Raw genomic sequence first — 7,769 nt, 5'->3', positions numbered from 1 at the left:
GAGCTTTACAACCCCCCCCCCAAAAAAAAAAAATCCATCCACCTCTTGCCTCCGTACTCAGCGTTGCAACCTTAGCCCTCTAAGTAAATGGTACTGAGTTACAATACCAAACATCGCCCATTAATAGGAGTGGCGCTGTTGTTTGAAGAGGGCAGCCATGCTTTTTTTTATCTTATTTTCATGATGGAAATGGTATCTAATATGTGGCAAGATGTTGTAGAGCAGGAGGAGCTGAACAGATTGATTTACATTTTTCTGGGAAAGGTTTCAGTAAAACTTGAATTTGTTAATTTTAATCCGTGGTGTTTGCAAGCATGTGAGTCCAGTGGACGGTCCTATTCAGTGGTTGACAGTAGGACCGCTCAGTGGACTCAAGCATATGTGGCGCCCCTGCGGGTTCAGTCGCCACGGAGGTACTGCATCTCACCCAGAGGTGTGGTATCTCACTCTCAGGTAAAGAAGGAGTACTGCCCAGGACCCTAACACCTGTATCCAGCACTACACTACTCCAGACCAGCAGGAGGGGCAAGATGTGTCGCTTTCCTGCTGAGCCCTGTCCCTGGCTGGAGTGGGGGGAACCAAAGTAGGGTGAACCATGTAGTGGGTGTGGGTGGAGGAAGTAAATCAGGGGAGCACTTGTTAGGAATAGTATAAAGAGGGAAGCCATCTTGGGTGTGAGAGTGCAGTCTGAGAGGAGAAGTAGTGGGAGCAGGAGCTCTGCAGGAGCTCTGCTCAGGAGGAGGGCCTAGCCAGAGAGGCCTAAGACTGAAGAGAGAGAGAGAGGAGCAGGAGAAAGGCTCCAGGAACGTGAAAGGGATCCTAGGGGTACGGGCAGTGCCAGTGCTGGAGGCCGCCCGTACGCCCGAATCTGCCAGGCGGTGGAGGGATCGAGCAGCAGTGGGGACCGGCCCCTAACTAGTGAGAATTACAAAGTTCAACTAGAAACCGACGGCTTCTGTACTTTCAGGGTGCAGTTGCCGCATCCGCACTCAAGTCACCAAAAAGGTAACCACATAGGATCCAGGGAACTCCAGGTTGCCCAGAAAGATCTGAGGATACCGGCTTGGGACATTGTTTGGCGAGGCGCAGGGCAAGAAGGGTGAGGGCCAGCACAGGAAGATGGCTGAGAAGGGCATATAGAACGGGGTCCTGTCAGGCACTCTTGAAATATCTGAGGGTTGGCTGAACCCCTGCCTGGTGAACGCAGCATGACGTGGGAGGTCGTACTACGGAAAGTGCAAGCTGAGGAACTTATCAACTGTGAGTAAACCCTGAAGACTGCACCCCACTGTCTCTGCAAAATTATTGCTGCGCCATCACCCCCTGCACTACTCTGCAACATCTTTAACATCTACACTTCCCTGGAGCTAAGCTCTACCTGTGGAGAGCTAAACCAACTCTGCTGCATTTACATCAGCTCCAGAGGACCTGCTCCGCAGCAGCGACTCTCTCTAGCCGCATACCACAGGTGGCGTCACAAATTCTATGCAAGAACTATAAATCCCCTGTAAATAAACCCCTTTGATTGACCGCCCTGGGTCACGGACCAGGTAACTGCTACTGTGACATCTCCCCTAGCTACAATTTGCTCGGCACCGAGTACCCCACGGCCCAGGGGGCGCGTCATCTTTGGCGTCACGAACAGGATATAAGAACTTTAATTCCCCTGTAAATAACCCCTTTTATTGACCGCCCTGGGTCACGGACGGGGTCACCGCCACTGTGACATCTCCCCTAGCAACGACCGGCCCGGCACCGAGTACCCCACGGCCCAGGGGGCGCGTCACATACAAACAACAGGGATTTCAATGAATAAAACACAAGTTATACTGAATCTTTTCCAACAACCCTACACATTTTACTCCGCTTCTCCTCTACACCATGCTTTCCACAGATCGGACGACACGTACAACGTGACAGGTTCCCTTTATCTCGGTTAGGCTCAGCATTTAGCGTCTTTATAGGTGGACCAGGTGTGATGTCATTGCTAGTAATGATGTCATTACCGTGGATGTGACCATTTGTGGTGGGGACCTGCACTTCTTCACTGAGTTCTGTAGGCTCAAGCATGGACTGACTTTTTACATTAGCAAATAATCATATTAACATAGTTTTCCAAATGCGCTACAAAAGGACCAAAAACTTCTCTGACATGATTTGGCTTATCTGTATTTTTCCTGTGACTGCTTCATAAAGCTGATTATTTAATGACATGAACAACAGACAAAATATTTATGGTCTCCGTCTGGAGGGAGTTCAGTGCGTGCCGCCATGATCCCACACACCTTGACGGTGTAATCCAATTTCACGGGCGGAGAAGCCAGCACGGAAATCGCTCTACTGTGTGTATTAAACGCCATCAAGGCTAGTTTTACAGTCTTGATGTGTGACATAAAACAAGCTAAAAAAAAAAAGAATAAGTTTCCCACCTGAATCTATTTTACAAAATATCTAAGGCAGAAAAATGGCCAAAATCTTGATACTTCTCAGTTCCCAATTCAGCCTATGATCGCATTCACACATCTGTATTATATGGTTGTTGATGGTCTGCTATTACCAACCGACCACAGGTCTCTTGATCCAAGCTAACAGTCTCATGTATGGCAATGAGGCTATTCGTTCAGGTCAGGAGATCCATGGTCAGGAATTGCAGCTCATCGCGAATCACAAAACAGATTTGTGAATTAGGCCTTGAAAAGAAATCCAAATAGGCTCCTTCATTACATAACTGGAAAAATAAGCCAAGCACAAGAAGAGAGGTCCACTGAGCAGCTCCCTCCAGCTTATCCCCGCCCAGCCTGGCTTAATTGACAGATCTCTCCCTTTCGAGAGAAGTGTTAATCAAGCCGAGCTGGGCTGGAAGAAGCCAGAGGGAGATGCCCAGTGGACTCTTCTACCCAAACCTGACTCATTTTTCAGTGTAAATTGTTACTGAAACACTTCAACATTTCAGAATGAAACATGGCTCACTATAAAGAGGGAGTCCATCTAGATTCCAAGATGCCCTTTAAGAAAATTACAGCAGTCTAGGGCAGGCATACATATTCAATGACTGTCAGCTGACAGTCAGTGTTTTGGATTAGATTTTCATCAGTGTTTGATCAGTATCAATTTTTGCCATGAGTGATTTTCTCATATAAGAAAAAAAAAATTACAATCCTTCTCCTACCCATTGCAGTGTTAATCATGGACAGCAAACAGTGTAATGTTTGCGATTTTCTAAGACCCAAAGACTTGTGTGGATGACTGACTCGTAACTTGGATGAAAAACTGCCGCATCTCCGTGATTTTTTTTTGTGGACCGCTCTGTCCACAGAAGAAATAACATGTGAACAGCGCCGCAGACAATAATGTGTGGGTGTTCTGTGAATAAGGCCACGGATTGTTCCACTGCTAGTTTTGGCTTACAAATACTGATGTGAAATACTGACCAAATACTGAATGTGTGAACTTGGCCTAAAACCAATAGAAAGAACATGAGAGTCTGAATGTGTCCTAGGTATGCTTTATTAATCTGATTTTTCTAAAATTACAAGGTCACATCTAAAATATGAACTTGCAATTTAGGTCAATTGGATTTACTGTTTTGCTGCTCTTGTCTTATCAGAACTTCGCTTTCTGGGAGTTTACCCTCATACAGGACGAGCACCCAAAAGATGGAGATCATGTAATTCTCAAGCATTAGATGGCTTCGGCTGAACAATGCTTCAGGCAATCGTTCGGCTGACAGCCATTTCATCTGTCCCTTCCATACACAGGAGCTCGTTCGGCCAAGATCTCCTAATTTCCTATGTTCTATATAAGAAAACTGATGGCGGCTTATCTCATGGAGAACAATGCGATCAGCAGTCCGAAATCAGACATGTGCAATCGACATCTCTCCTGATCAGCAGTCGGCCAGTGCCCCCATACACACACACGAGACCATCGTCCAAACCCGTAGATATCAGCAGGTTCAGCCGACAGTAGTCCAGTGTGTATGGGGGCCTATAGTTCCTCGATACACAAAAGGTAAAATGTCTGCAGAATCGAGAGACCAGCCGACCATGTAATGTGTATAGAGACCTCCTGCTTCTAAGGAGAAAAGGATGAAACTTGTTAAATTTCTATGCTTGATACCTTTGGCCTCACCAGGGGTGACCAGAAGCTTACTTCCCTCTCCCCACTGGAAACACATGCACACCGGCTGAGCACAATGTTATGGTGTATGGCCGCCTTTAGCAACATAACGTGCCATATTCTGAATTTTGCTTTGCAATTTACACTAAAAAAGATGATCGGGTCGGCAAGACGCAGCTCCCACAGGACACACTGCATCATATCCTTACAGTGCTGCTCACCATCACTTTTTTCATAGACTATACAATATCTCCAGAAATAAATGGAAATGTACCAAACTTATATCCTCAGGATTTTTTAATTAGTGGTCCAAAGTAATACGACAATAAAACATTGTTTTTCAACTTCCATGATGCAATTTCAAAGAAGAAACAGAATAAACAGCATGTGCAGCAATGAAGGCACCCATAATTAATACTTGGTTGCACACCCTTTGGCATTGATGACAGCCTCCAAACGTTTCTTGTAGCCATCTATAAGCTTCTTGCTCTTCTCAGCTGGAATTTTCTCCCACTCTTCCTTTGCAGTTTGTTCAAGCTCTTAAATGTTTGCAGTTTTTTTTTTCCCCCAATGGCAGATTTCAGCTCATCCCAAAGATTTTCAATGGTATTGAGGTCAGGACTAGTGATGAGCGAGTATGTTCTGTTAACCCTTTCGCCGAGTATGCTCTGGCCGAGCTCCGAGTAGTTACAGCTGCTCGGTGATATGGTTAAATCTCTCCCGTGTGCATGATTTGCAACTGTTTGTCAGTTTTATTACATGTGAGGAATGTCTATTTCTTACACATTCCTCACATGTAATAAAGCTGTCAAACAGTCGCAAATCATGCACACGGGAGTGATTCAAACATATCACCGAGCAGCTATAAATACTCGGAGCTCGCCCGAGCATACTCGGACAGAACATACTCGCTCAACACTTGTCAGGACTCATTGCTGGCCATTTTAAAACAGTCCATTTTTTCTTTTCAACCATTCCTGTGTACTTTTGGATGTGTGCTTTGGGTCACTGTCTTTACTGGAGGATTCTCTGATTTCATGATTCCTGTGATACGGTCAAAGTCTCTAGTACCAAACGCAGCAAAGCAACCCCACAGCATTATGGATCCTCCACCATGCTTAAAGGCCCCGTCACACTTAGCGACGCAGCAGCGATCCCGACAACGATACGACCTGTCAGGGATCGTTGCTGCGTCACTATGTGGTCGCTGGTGAGTTGTCAAACAGGCAGGCTCACCAACGATCAGGGGAGCAGCGACATTGTGGAAAGAATCTTTCCACGATGTCCTGCTCCTGGTTACCAACCTGCTGAAGCAGGAGCAGGCTGGTAACCATGATAAACAGCGGGTTACTAGGGGCGCACACGCACTTAATAACCCGCTGTTTATCATGGTTACCACTCTGTTATGGTGAGCGGGAGGTTACCGCTCACCGTAGCAGAGTGGTAACCATGATAAACAGCGGGTTACTAAGTGCGCGTGCGCCCCTAGTAACCCGCTGTTTATCATGGTTACCAGCCTGATCGCTGCTCCCGCTGGTCACACACAGCGATGTGTGCTGACCAGCGGGAGGACAACAACCAAAAAAAGGTCCAGGACATTCTGCAGCGATCAGCGACCTCACAGCAGGGGCCTGATCGCTGCAAAGTGTCACACATAGCGACATCGCTGGTGAGGTCGCTGTTGCATCACCAAAACCATGACTCAGCAGCGATCTCGCTAGCGATCTCGCTATGTGAGATGGGGGCTTAACTGTTGCTAAGGCGTTCTTTCCTAATACACTGTGTGCAGAATTATTAGGCAAATGCGTATTTTGATCACATGATACTTTTTATACATGTTGTCCTACTCCAAGCTGCATAGGCTTGAGAGCCAACTACCAATTAAGTAAATCTGGTGATGTGCATCTATGTATTGAGGAGGGGTGTTGACTAATGACATCAACACCCTATATAAGGTGTGCTTAATTATTAGGCAACTTCCTTTCCTTTGGCAAAATGGGTCAGAAGAGAGATTTGACAGGCTCTGAAAAGTCCAAAATTGTGAGATGTCTTGCAGAGGGATACAGCAGTCTTGAAATTTCCAAACTTCTGAAGCGTGATCACCGAAACAATCAAGCGTTTCATGGCAAATAGCCAACAGGGTCGCAAGAAGCGTGTTGGCCAAAAAAGGCGCAAAATAACTGTCCATGAATTGAGGAAAATCAAGCGTGAAGCTGCCAAGATGCCATTCGCCACCAGGTTTGCCATATTTCAGAGCTGCAACGTTACTGGAGTATCAAATAGCAAAAGGTGTGAGATACTGAGGGACATGGCCAAGGTAAGAAAGGCTGAAAAACTACCACCTTTGAACAAGAAACATAAGATATTTCTTGGCCCATTCTTAACGTTTTATCTTAAAACTGATTTTTCAAAGGTTTTATGGACTGATGAAATGAGAGTGACTCTTGATGGGCCAGAGGCTGGATCACTAAAGGGCAGAGAGCTCCACTCCGACTCAGACGCCAGAAAGGTGGAGGTGGGGTACTGGTATGGGCTGGTATCATCAAAGATAAACTAGTGGGACCTTTTCGGGTTGAGGATGGAGTGAAGCTCAACTCCCAGACCTACTGCCAGTTTCTGGAATATTTCTTCAAGCAGTGGTACAGGAAGAAGTCGGTATCGTTCAAGAAAAAGATGATTTTCATGCAGGACAATGCTCCATCACATGCATCCAACTACTCCACAGCGTGGCTGGCCAGTAAAGGTCTAAAAGAAGAAAAAATAATGACATGGCCCCCTTGTTCACCTGATCTGAACCCCATAGAGAACCTGTTGTCCATCATAAAATAGAGATCTACAGGGAGGGAAAACAGTACACCTCTCGGAACAGTGTCTGGGAGGCTGTGGTGGCTGCTGCACGCAATGTTGATCGAAAACAGATCAAGCAACTGACAGAATCTATGGATGGAAGACTGTTGTGTGTCATCATAAAGAAAGGTGGCTATATTGATCACTAATTTTTTTGTTTTTCGTTTTTGCATGTCAGAAATGTTTATTTCTAATTTTTGTGCACTAATATTGCTTTACCTGGTGAAAATAAACAAGTGAGATGGGATTATATTTGGTTTTTATTAAGTTGCCTAATAATTCTGCACAGTAATAGTTACCTACACAAACAGATATCCTCCTAAAATAGCCAAATCTAAAAAAAACCCACTCCAACTTCCAAAAATATTAAGCTCGGATATTTGAGTCTTTTGGGTTGATTGAGAACATAGTTGTTGATCAATAATAAAAATAATCCTCTAAAATACAACTTGCCTAATAATTCTGCACACAGTGTAAACTTCATTGAGCCGTCTTTAAGCAAACTGTTGCTTTGCATTGCCAAAAAGCTCTATTTTTGTTCCATCTGTCCACAGAACATTTTCCCAGAAGGATTGTAGTTTGTCAAGGTACTCTTTGGCAAAGATCAGTCATTCTTTTTTATTTCTTTTCTTCAGCAATGGTTTCTTCCTTGGCCTTCGCCCATAAAGCTCTGCTTGATTTAGTGTGCGGCATATGGTACTTGTTGAAACCATGGCCCCAGACTGTTCCAGGTTGGCCTTCAGGTCTTTGGATGTTTGATGTGGTGTATTTTCCACCTTTCGCACCAACCTTCGAATACATCT

This window comes from Phyllobates terribilis, unplaced genomic scaffold (assembly GCF_046119375.1).
Source record: "Phyllobates terribilis strain yellow unplaced genomic scaffold, ASM4611937v1 Scaffold_5__5_contigs__length_657084704, whole genome shotgun sequence".
In the NCBI taxonomy this organism is placed as follows: domain Eukaryota; kingdom Metazoa; phylum Chordata; class Amphibia; order Anura; family Dendrobatidae; genus Phyllobates; species Phyllobates terribilis.
The sequence above is the reverse complement of the archived record's forward strand: the minus strand, read 5'-3'. Positions refer to the sequence as shown.